Source organism: Lithobates pipiens, unplaced genomic scaffold, assembly GCF_037356315.1.
Source record: "Lithobates pipiens isolate NorthernLeopardFrog02 unplaced genomic scaffold, aLitPip1_a1.2 Scaffold_19, whole genome shotgun sequence".
In the NCBI taxonomy this organism is placed as follows: domain Eukaryota; kingdom Metazoa; phylum Chordata; class Amphibia; order Anura; family Ranidae; genus Lithobates; species Lithobates pipiens.
The window spans coordinates 35,339,207-35,352,311 of NW_027507764.1; positions in this window are offsets into that span (position 1 = coordinate 35,339,207).

Sequence of the window (13,105 nt, forward strand, 5' to 3'; positions counted from 1 at the left end):
CATTACTAGCAAGCTGTGCCTAATAAAGTGTCCGGTGAGTGTATATGTGCATTGTACAAGACCTGACCCACATTCCAATGCAATGTTCGAAGTGTTACAAATTCAACGTCAAAAAGAATATTGAAATAAATATATCATATTCCTGCTGATGAAAAAAAAATGGTCATTCTTACTTTCTAAAAAAAAAAATGTCTGTAGGACAGGTCACGTGTACTACTAGCGCCCCTTCAACATCTGTCACAGTGTACCTGTGCCCAAAAACATCTGTAGTAGTAGTGTGTGTGTCCAATCAACATCTGTCATAGTGTACCAGTACAACCAATCAGCTGTCACAGGCATGTACCAGTATGACTAGAGTCCCGTCAACATCTGTCACAGTGTACCATTGCACAAACACATCTCTAATACTAGTGTCCCAACATCTGTCACAGTGTACCATTGCACAAACATCTCCAATTCTAGTGTCCCATCAACATCTGTCACAGTGTACCATTGCACAAACATCTCCAATTCTAGTGTCCCATCAACATCTGTCACAGTGTACCATTGCACAAATACATCTCTAATACTAGTGTCCCATCAACATCTGTCACAGTGTACCATTGCACAAATACATCTGTAATACTAGTGTCCCAACAACATCTGTCACAGTGTACCATTGCACAAATACATCTGTAATACTAGTGTCCCATCAACATCTGTCACAGTGTACCATTGCACAAACATCTCCAATTCTAGTGTCCCAACAACATCTGTCACAGTGTACCATTGCACAAATACATCTGTAATACTAGTGTCCCAACATCTGTCACAGTGTACCATTGCACAAATACATCTGTAATACTAGTGTCCCATCAACATCTGTCACAGTGTACCATTGCACAAACATCTCCAATTCTAGTGTCCCGTCAACATCTGTCACAGTGTACCATTGCACAAACACATCTGTAATACTAGTGTCCCAACATCTGTCACAGTGTACCATTGCACAAACATCTCCAATTCTAGTGTCCCGTCAACATCTGTCACAGTGTACCATTGCACAAATACATCTGTAATACTAGTGTCCCAACATCTGTCACAGTGTACCATTGCACAAATACATCTGTAATACTAGTGTCCCAACATCTGTCACAGTGTACCATTGCACAAACACATCTGTAATACTAGTGTCCCATCAACACTAGTTGATGCTGAAAGCTGAAAATGTTCTTATATGTGAAAAATGATAAATAAATGTAATTTAAAAAATTCAAATTAAAAAATTTCAAATTCGAATAAAATAAAATTGTATTTGAAAAAAATTTGAATTCGGTCAAATTCAGAAAACTCAAATTGAATTCAAATACGAATCAACGAAACAAAATGAATTCCGAAAATGAACTAAACGAATTTAACGAAACAAAATAATTAAATAACGAATCGAAATGAAACAAATTATTTTGTTTCGCACATGTCTAGAATCTGGTCATCTAATATGTTAAGCAATTACGTATCAGGAGGAGTTTTGTACAGATGATTGGGGGGCTCAGTACTAGTAATGCCACATCCCAATGCAGCACAAACAGTTCACGCTTCTGGTCCTCTGGTTACTTATGTAATCCTATCATTCAGGGTGGAGGAGCCATATACAGATGATGGAGAGGTCAGTCCCAGTACTGCCATGTCCTGTTGTAGCACAGACAGTCCATGTTGCGGGAACCTCTGATTAACCTGTTGTGTACACCAGGGGGCCTCACTGTAGACATATGACAGAGGGTTCACCAGTCCTCAGTACAAGCTCTGCTCTCTGCTAGTGCAGCACAGACAGTCCATGCTGCAGGAGATGGAATCTGTTTAACCTATCATATGATGTCTGGCTGTCTCCATGTATATTTGAAAGGCCTCTCTACTATTATTAATATTTGCTCTGGTGCAGCACAGACAGTCCATGTTGCAGGATACATTTTTTTATTTTTTTTTAGCTAGCTAATTTATTTTTGATTGAAATCAATAGTACATCAAGCAAAGTATATTTTGCAAATACATAACATTTCTAATCGTATGACATTAATCACAAGAGTCCCCCTTTACATCAGAGTACACAGAGTTCCCCTTTTACATCTGAATCGGCAGAGTTCGCCCTTACTTATGAATCCATAGAGTTCTCCTTTTACATCCGCAGAGTTCCCCTATTACATCTGAATCCGCAGAGTTCCCCTATTACATCTGAATCCGCAGAGTTCCCCTATTACATCTGAATCCGCAGAGTTCCCCTATTACATCTGAATCTGCAGAGTTCCCCCTTACATCTGAATCCGCAGAGTTCTCCTTTACATCTGAATCCGCAGAGTTCCCCTATTACATCTGAATCTACAGAGTTCCCCCTTACATCTGAATCCGCAGAGTTCCCCCTTACATCTGAATCCGCAGAGTTCCCCTATTACATCTGAATCCGCAGAGTTCCCCTATTACATCTGAATCCGCAGAGTTCCCCTATTACATCTGAATCCGCAGAGTTCCCCTATTACATCTGAATCCGCAGAGTTCCCCTATTACATCTGAATCTGCAGAGTTCCCCCTTACATCTGAATCCGCAGAGTTCTCCTTTACATCTGAATCCGCAGAGTTCCCCTATTACATCTGAATCCGCAGAGTTCCCTTACACTGAATCTACAGAGTTCCCCTTTACATCCGCAGAATTCCCCTTTTACATCTGAATCCACAGAGTTTCCCTTTTACATCTGAATCGGCAGAGTTCCCTTACACAGTAAGGTTAGGGTTGCCACCTGTCCAGGATTCACCCGGACAGTTCGGGTTTGGAATCATGCGTCCGGGTTTCAGACTGCCTGAAACCCGGACACATTATTTAGACTGGACTATGGCTTGCGGCAGGGTTTCTGACTGCAGTTGTCTAAGCTGAGAGTGTCTGTTACACTCTTTTTCACACTGCCTAAAGCCAACACTAACACCCCCCTGCCCCAAACACATACAGACGGGAGAGTAGAGAGGGCTCAATCTGCACCTCTTCCCCCCCACCCCTACCCCTCTGTGTCTGCCCACACTCCAATCCCTGGCGCTGTGTCTCAGAAAAGGAAAGTTAGGGCTGGAAATTTTAAGTCCAGCAGCCTCAGATACATCTGGATGACAGCTGCTGACTGCCAAGGGGTGAGTGAGCTCACCATCCATCCCTGTGTGTGACTGAATTCTCCCCCCCCTTCTCTCTCCTACCTCTGAGTACACTAAGGCAAATCAGGGTTCTCAGAGCACCCCTTACATCAGTGTTCGCCTTTACACCAGAAGCCACAGTGTTTCCCCTTACATCAGAGTCCTTCTCCATACATCAGAGTTCTCAGTGTTCTCCTTTAAATCAGAGTTCCCAGACCATCCCTTATGTCAGAGTCCCCAGAGTTCTCACTTACATCAGAGTCTGCAGAGTCCCCCCTTACAGTAAAAGGGAACTCAGCGAGTTCAGATGTAAAAGGGAAACTTTGTGGACTCTGATGTAAAGGGGGACTCTTGTTATTAACTTCATATGATTACAAATGTTATTTAATAGCAAAGTATATGTATAGTTTATACTATAGGAAAGAAATTAAGCTAAAGTGTTCGGGTTTGACTTAAAGAAAAGGTGGCAACCCTAAGTAAGGTGGGACTCTGCAGACTCTGATGTAAGGGAGAACTCTGGAGACTCTGACATAAGGGATCCCCTGGGAACCCCCGATTTAAGGGGGAACACTGAGAACTCTGGTGTAAAGGGGAAATCTGATGTAAGGGGTGCTCTGAGAACCCGGATTTACCTTAGTGTACTCATTCAGAGGCAGGAGAGAGAAGGGGGGAGACTTCAGTGACAGACAGGGATGGATGGTGAGCTCACTCACCCCTTAGCAGTCAGCACCTCTCATCCAGATGCATCTGTGGCATGCTGGACTTAAAATTTCGGGCCCCCCTCTTCCCTTTTCTGAGGCACAGCACCGGGGATTGGAATGTGGGCAGAAACAGAGGGGTAGTAGGGGCGGAAGAGGAGCAGATCGAGCCCTCTCTCCTCTCCTGTCTGTATGTGGGGGGAACTGTTAGGGTTGCCACCTCTTCTTCACACCAAACCTGAACACTTTAGCGGCACAGGGCAATGTCCCCCCCGTAGTAAACATTATAGGATTATAAAAGTCCTGGGACACCTGTGAGTGGCCCAAGGATAGTAGTAATGCGGCGCTCCTACTGCGCCATAGTGAACAGTGGGTGTAGCCAAATTGCTCTTGCTGACATCACCTCACCCTTCAGTGATGTGGAACCTGCCCCCAGACAGCCACCCACAGCTGCCGGGGCAACAGATTTGTGGGAGACTATCTTGGTTACTTGGGGAGCCACAGCCCGGGCTGAATAATGTGTCCGGGTTTCAGGCGGACTCATTTTATAGTTTTTTTAATAAAAAGGCCATTTACTCCAAAACCTGGTCAAGTCATTTTTGAGGGATTTGGAGGGGTGGTTTTTGAGATGAAGTGATCAGGATACTGGGCCTACAAATGTCATGAATCAGTGTGTGGGTAGGTCGAGGTACATTATCTGCTGGTTTATTCAATAATGCAACCCTGGCATCTTTTAGTGATGTTAACCATTGTGACCAAAAATATAAATGAATGAACCCTCATCCAAAAGTCTTGGGGCATAGATATCCACCACACGTCCAACGTTGTGCCCATCTGGCCACAACCCCTGAAGCAGGAGGGTGAGGCTCCGGGATACATTTTAGAACTAAGTACCATCTCCCATGTACTTTTCTATCCCGCCTCAACCAGGGCAACATTGAGGATACCTTTATGGATTCTTGAACTCCGTTTGCACCAGTTCTCCGCCTCAAGGGGCTATGCCCAGCCCAGAGGGCTGATGACGAGTAGTCTGTAGAGAATTGACCACCCCGGAGAGCCGTGCCCTGCACACACCTGTTTTCAAACATGGTGCGTACTGTTAGGTTGGCGCCACCTTTTTGTAATGGGTTAAGAAAATGAAAAATTTGTTGTAGGTGGAAGTTCTCTGCAGGAGGCATCTCCAGGCTGTCCACAAAATAAGAAGAGGGACGTATTCCTCTATCATCCAAAAAGTCACCTATACGGTATAGACTAGGGTCGACCAGACGGTCCCCGGATTGAGGACACTGTCCCCGGACCAAGTCTGACCCCGGATTTGTTGTCCCCGGATTTGACTTCAACAGGAGCTGGGGAAATGTTCAAAGACAGTCGGTGGAGAAAAAAAAAATCGGAATTACCCCCATCCCCCCCCCCCCCCCCCCCCCCCCGCTCAGGGGGTGTATTTTTTCCAGTATCTGTGTCTCTGTCTGATGATGATGTGCTGGTCGGAGCGGATGGACTATTTCTTCAGTTTCCGGCACATGCCCATTCAGCCTCCTCTCACATGTTCTTCTGCCTTGGCTCAAATCCCAGCCAGCCGCCTGCCTGCTTATCTCCTTGTCTTCTCCGGCAGAGTCGTTTTCCTCCGCTCCCCACCCAGTAGTAGCCGGGGCCCGGAGAGTGAGACCTGAGAGGCTGTGAGGCCGGCGGAGTCGGTGACGGGCAGAGAGAGGCAGCTGAGCTCAGCTGACGATGTCCAGCAGCAGGAACAGAGGGGGAGGGGGTACAATCGTGGGGCTGCCAGTGCCTTCAAGGCTTCAACACAGATGTGCTTTGGGGGTGTCTGTGAATAGACTACATTGCACTGTGTCTGTCTCTCTGGCATAATGGATGGTATCAGAACTCACAGGCAGCAACACTTATTGGTCAGAAGTTAACAAAATCAGCACCCAGCAGCCATGTTATGTGACACACTGTGACAGAGCCATGATAGAGCGCCCCCTGCCTGTGAGTTATCATAATGCTGATGATCTTAACCAGTTTCCGATCTCCTGATAGCAGATTTACTGCTACAGGGGGGTCACGCTGCGTAGGATCACTTATATACGCGATTCTGCATTTCTGAGTGTCGGAGCCAATCAGCGGATCCGGCGGACTCGCCTAGTGGTCTGCCTATGTAAACAAGGCAGTTCGCCATTCTGTCAGTGTGGAATACATAGATCCTGTGTTCCTACAAAGCAGGTACAGGGATCTATGTCTTCCCTTAATAAAAGCACCTCCCCCACAGTGAGAAAACACTTGTTAGGCACACATTTAACCCATTCATTGCCCCAGATGTTATCCCCTTCCCAGCCAGTGTCATTAGTACAGTGACAGTACATATTTTTAGCACTGATCACTGTATTAGTGTCACTGGTTCCCACAAAGTGTCGAAAGTGTCACTAATGCCGCGTACACACGAGCGGAATTTCTGACAGAAAAAGTATTTTCATCATATATTCTGATCGTGTGTGGGCCTCATCTGACTTCTTTTTTTTTTTGAAAATTCTGACGGACCTAGAAATAGAACATGCTTTAAATATTTCCGACGGAACCAATTCCTATCGGGAAAACCGCTCGTCTGTATGCTGTTCCGACGGAGCAAAAACGGCGCATGCTCTGAAGAAAGTACGAGACGGAAGCTATTGGCTACTGGCTATTGAACTTCCTTTTTCTAGCCCCGTCGTACGTGTTGTACGTCACCGTGTTCTAGACGGTCAGACTTTGGGGCGATCGTGGTGTACGCAAGGCAGTTTCAGTGGGAACTCCGTTGGAAAAACCTTCGGAGTTTATTCCGACGGGAAAACCGGTCGTGTGTACGCGGCATTAGTCTCCGATTTGTCCACCGCAATATCGCAGTCCCGCTATGAGTCACTGATTCCTGCCATTACAAAAAAAATAAAAAATATGTCCCGGATTTCATTTTAAAAATCTGGTCACCGTAGTATAGACCCTTGTTCACCCACCATCCAAATCTGTCAGGATCTATACCGGGGGGAACAGGGGCTCGCCGAACAGTGGGGCTACTGGGGTGTGTGCAGAACGTAGGGGCCATCTTTTGCAACTTGTGTCCCATATGTGCAATGAATGGGAATAGTGTGGGGCACAAAATTGCCCTATGATGTCTCGGGGGGGGGGGGGGGGGGGTGGGGTCCACAGGATAAGTTCCATTGCCACTTTGCCAGTGGAGAACAAGCCAAGGCCTCCAGTGGCACCAAGTCAGGGCGATAGTGTCGCAATGGTTACTTTTTTAGTATCAATCAGGGAGGGCTCAGTCCTACTACTATCATGTCCCCGAGCCGCGCAGACAGTCCATGTTTCAGGCAGAAGTTCTGACTCGGTATGTTGGACCCCCTGGGAAGATGTTGCAGGGGTTTCAGGGTCTCAGTCCTCCATATTTCCCTACCCTTGTGCAGCACAGACAGTCTACCTTGCAGGAGACTCCTGTTAGCTAAGCTGTTGTGTCATTCAGAGTGGATGAGCCACGTACAGATGTCAGAGGGGTCACCAGGCCAATCTCTGGAGGAGCACAGCCAGTCCATGTTGCAGGGGACATCTGGTTAACCTACCATTTAATGTCAGAGTGTCTCCGTGTACATATATAACATGATGGGGTCACCAGTCCTCAGTGCTAGCTTAGCTCTCTACTTGTGCAGCACAGACAGTCCATGTTGCAGGCAGAGGTCTTCACTCTGGAACCCTCTGGGAGAATCCTGCATGGGTCTCATCCCTCATATTACTCTCTTCTGGTGCAGCTCAGACATATCAGGGTGTCTACATGTACTTATATAAATGATAGCTGCACTACCCACATCTCACCACGAGAGGGCAGCAACACACCTTATACTGTTAAGTTTAGATGTGTCCCTTCCATCCGAGAGAGCCCCAGTTCAGCCTTCACTACAACCGATGGTATTACCCCTGACAGCGTGTCCCCACTGGGGATATTGCTCTCTCCTTCCTGTCCCATAGCTAAAATGGGAAGTGAGAGGAAATCCTTCCAAAGTGGTGGAATCCATAACTAGTGTCCTCATTGGAAAATTTCCCCTCACTTCCTGTACTGGTGACAACACAAAATTTGTAATTTTTTTTTTTTTTTACACTCTACTACAAATGGAGAGGGTGCATCTCTTTAAAGGGGACACAACAATAAAAACATGACAGGGGTTCTAATCCCTCTACACTTAAAACTATAAAAAAAATGCCTTTAGTTTTACTCTAATGGGTCACTATGGGCAAAACCTTTTTTTTTTTGGGTAGTGTGGAGAGGGATTAGAACCCCTGGCAGGTTTTTATTGTTGTCTGTGTCCCCTTTAGAGAGATTCGCCCTCTCTAGTTCCTCCACCCAAAACTTGCTCATCCATGTCTTTATGCACCTTGCTGTGTGCACTGGTCCAAATCATTTGGTGGAGGCGGGATTATGGTGTGGGGGTTGTTTTTCAGAGGTTGGGCTTGGCCCCTTAGTTCCAGTGAAAGGAACTCTTAAGGCGTCAGCATACCAAGACATTTTGGACAATTTCGTGCTGCGCACCCGAGCACAAAGCAAGGTCCATAAAGACATGGATGAGCGAGTTTGGGGTGGAGGAACTAGACTGGCCTGAACAGAATCCTGACCTCAACCCCATAGAACACCTTTGGGATGAATTAGAGCGGAGACTGCGAGCCAGGCCTTCTCATCCAACATTAGTGCCTGACCTCACAAGAAGAATGGTCAAACATTCCCATAGGCCAGGAATATGCAATCAGCGGACCTCCAGCTGTTGCAAAACTACAAGTCCCATCATGCCTCTGCCTCTGGGTGTCATGCTTGTGGCTGTCAGAGTCTTGCAATGCCTCATGGAACTTGTAGTTCTGCAACAGCTGGAGGTCCGCTAATTGCATATCCCTGCCATAGACACCCTCCTAAACCTTGTGGACGGCCTTCCCAGAAGAGTTGAAGCTGTTATATCTGCAGAGGGTGGGCCAACTCAATACTGAACCCTAAGACTGGGGTGCCATTAAAGTTCATTGGCGTGTAAAAGCTCCAAAGGCCTAATGGTGACCTCCAGAGTTAGGGACAGCTGACACCCTTCTGTATAGAGGGGGTTGCAAAGCATGGTGGGTGTAATGCAAGATGAAATGGTGGGCGCCAGACACTTTTTGAATGCAAAGAGATTTATTGTCTCTTAACAGAACTGTGGGAGGGGGGGTTAGGGGCAAGGACACCCTTAAGTAGATGCAATGATAATTGGCAGACTCCGAGACTTCTATAGGAAGACGGCTAAACAGGTGAAGGCCTCCAGCCGGACACCACTTCTGTATAGGTAGGACCGCTGTCTCCTATTGCAACAGTCACTAATGGTAGGATATTCAACTATTGGCAAAACAAACGGTTCTCTGTTCATTCCACAATCACTCACTGTGGATCTTCGCTCAACCAGTCTTTGCCCCTGTACACACGGTCGGAGATTTCGACAACCAAATCCGTCGAATTTTGTCCGTCGGATCTTGTCTGAAACTGTTGCATACACACGGTTGGACTAAGTTGTCGAAAAATCCGATCATTCAGAACGTGATGACGTAATTTTTTTACAACGGGTCTACGTTCAGGCTAGTAGCCAATAGCTTTGATGTAGGAATTTGATCTGAGCATGCGTGGCACTTGGTCCGATCAAAATTCTCTACACATGATCGGAGTATGTCCGATCGGACCAGTTGGACGGGAAATATTTGCAACATGTTGGAAAATTGGGTCCGATGGATATTCCGACGGAATCAGTCCGATGCAGACCACACACAGTCGGATTATCCGACGACACGGTCCGATAGGACACATTCCGACCGTGTGTACAAGGGCTTTCACTAGACTTCAGATCCAATCACCACTGGATCGCATCTGGATCTTTCACAGGTAGCGCTCAGTATCTTCCTCAAGCGTCACCCCCACTTACCCGCTGGGTCCCTGGCTTGGCACCCACTGATGCTCCACAAGCATCACCTCTGCTTTCCCGCTGGGTCCCTGGCTTGGCACTCACTGAAGCTTTTCCCACTTCTTCACCATCCCCGGCTAATGAGAAGACTGTTCAGGTAATTACTTCAGATTACTCACAGTGGTCTCCGGAAACGAGGTTGGTCCCTTAGTGGAGACAGCTTCCCCTTCTACCTCCAAACACAGCTGGTTCCCTGTCCGGCAGAACCGTTACTTCTGGTTAGACAAGCCAGCAGTCCCAACCCTACGCTGCTCTACTGCATCTGGATAGGCCTCAGGCAGCCTACAGCCAGATGTCCCCGGGATAGGCCTCACGCCTCAGGCAGCCTACAGACAGATGTCCCCAGGATAGGCCTCAGGCAGCCTACAGCCAGATGTCCCCGGGATAGGCCTCACGCCTCAGGCAGCCTACAGACAGATGTCCCCGGGATAGGCCTCAGGCAGCCTACAGCCAGATGTCCCCGGGATAGGCCTCAGGCAGCCTACAGCCAGATGTCCCCGGGATAGGCCTCAGGCAGCCTACAGCCAGAGGTCCCCGGGATAGGCCTCACGCCTCAGGCAGCCTACAGCCAGATGTCCCCAGGATAGGCCTCAGGCAGCCTACAGCCAGATTTCCCCGGGATAGGCCTCAGGCAGCCTACAGCCAGATGTCCCCGGGATAGGCCTCAGGCAGCCTACAGCCAGATGTCCCCGGGATAGGCCTCAGGCTTCTGGCCTAGCAGCCCGGAGCAGTACAACACGCATCCACCCAGACAGCCATCCAGGTGGAAAGAACCTCATTCACCTGACTCCACCTAAATAAGTAGACTCTCCCAGTAGGCCTAAGGACCAAAGAAAAGCCCTGTCCATTGAGACACTCCATCCATTCATGTCTGAGCGTGCAAAGCCCTCGTCTTATCTAATGTCACTAGCACAGAGCCACCCAGTGACAGAAGAGAAATGCTGCGTACAGGCGGTGGGACTTTCCGACGGGAAATGTTGAATGTGAGCTTGTTGTCGGAAAGTCCAACCGTGTGTATGCGAGACAAGTTTGGAAAGAAAGCTGTGGTAATTGTTTTTATTATGGTCAGCAAGCTACCATATTTTTATTACTAAATGGATCTTGATGACTGCCTCCCCCCCCCCCCCCCCGTGTTCTTTTTAACCCCCCTCCCTACCGCATACCACACAGCAGGAAATTCAGTGGAAGGAGGGAAGTGGAAGGAAGTGAGTGTGTGCACTTCCTGTCTGTCCGGACGGGAACAGGAAACTGAATCTCCTGTACCGTGCGGACTGCAGGATGAAGGAAGAGAAGCTCGGCCATGCTACAGGCTGCCTGCAGCTTATAGGAAGCCGTGGCCGGTGGCACGGCTGGGGCCCCAGGCCAGCTCTGGGGGGCCCCAAGCAATTGCTTGTTTTGCCTGTCCTGTCGCGACGGGCCTGCCTACAGTCAAGCATGGGGGTGGGAGTGTCATGGTCTGGGGCTGCATAAGCGCTGCTGGCACTGGGGAGCTACAGATCATTGAGGGAACCATGAATGCCAACATGTACTGTGACATACTGAAGCAGAGCATGATCCCCTCCCTTCAGAGACTGGGCTGCAGGGCAGTATTCCAACATGATAACCACCCCAAACACACCTCCAAGACGACCACTGCCTTGCTAAAGAAGTTGAGGGTAAAGGTGATGGACTGGCCAAGCATGTCTCCAGACCTAAACCCTATTGATCATCTGTGGGACATCCTCAAACGGAAGGTGGAGGAGCGCAAGATCTCCAACATCCACCAGCTCTGTGATGTCGTCATGGAGGAGGGGAAGAGGACTCCAGTGGCAACCTGTGAAGCTCTGGTGACCTCCATGCCCAAGAGGGTTAAAGGGGAGGGCCAGCCAGGAATTTTATTTTTTTTAAAGTCAGCAGCTACAAACACTGTAGCTTCTGATTTTTAATAAGGACACTTACCTGCCCTGGGTGCCCGTGATGTCAGCCACCCGAGGCCGACCGTCCCTCAGCTCTGGGGGTCCCAGCACCGCCATTCCAACTAAGCGAAACAGGCAGTGGAGCCTTGTGGCTTCACTGCCCATTTCCTACTGTGCACGCGCGAGTCCCACAGCTCTTTGTGAATGGGGCGCGCCGTGTCCCGGGACACACACAGTTCCCACAACACACCGCTCCCCATTCACTAGAAGACAACATGATGAGGAGAAGACTGAAGGTCACCGCGGAGCAGGAAGAGGCAGATTAGGACGATCTGCCTAGCAACAGGCATTTCTGGTAAGTTAAAACATTTTTTTTTCCTGCAATTTTTTAGAAAGTTTTAGGCGATTTTTTTTTTTTTGAGTGGCCCTCCACTTTAAGGCAGTGCTGGAAAATAATGGCGGCCAGACAAAATATTTACACATTTGAGCTCAATTTGGACATTTTCACTTAGGAGTGTACTCACTTTTGTTGCCAGTGGTTTAGACATTAATGGCTGTGTGTTGAGTTATTTTGAGGGGACAGCAAATTTACACTGTTATACAAGCTGTATACTCACTACTTTACATTGTAGACAAGTGTCATTTCTTCAGTGTTGTCACATGAAAAGATAGAAGAAAATATTTACAAAACATGTGAGGGGTGTACTAACTTTTTTAAGATACTGTAAATAAATATATATATATATATATATACACACGCCGATCAACCATAAGACTCCCACCACTGACAGATGAAGAGAAGAATATTGATAATTTCTTTACAATGGCATCTGAAAGTGGGTGGGGATATATTAGGCAACAAATGAACATTTGGCCCTGAAGTTGATGTGATAAAAGCAGAATAAATGGACAAGTGTAAGGATTTGTGGGACTTTGACAAAAGCTAAATTGTAATGTCTAAACCACTGGGTCATAGCAACTCCAAAACTTCAGCTCTTTGGGATGTTCCTGTTCTACAGTGGTCAGAACTAACCAGAAGTAGTCCAAGGAAGAAGAACCAGCAAACTGGATCATGGATGCCCATGGCTCATTGATAGAAGTGGGGAGGGAAGGCTCATTGATGGAGGAAGGGAGGGAAGGCTCATTGATGGAGGAGAGAGAAGGCTCATTCATGGAGGTTTGGAGGGAGTTCATTGATGAAGGTGGGAGAGGGAAGGCTCATTGATGGAGGTGGGGAGGGAAAGCTCGTTGATGGAGGGGGAGAGAGAAGGCTCATTCATGGAGGTTTGGAGGGAGTTCATTGATGAAGGTGGGAGAGGGAAGGCTCATTGATGGAGGTGGGGAGGGAAAGCTCGTTGATGGAGGGGGAGAGAGAAGG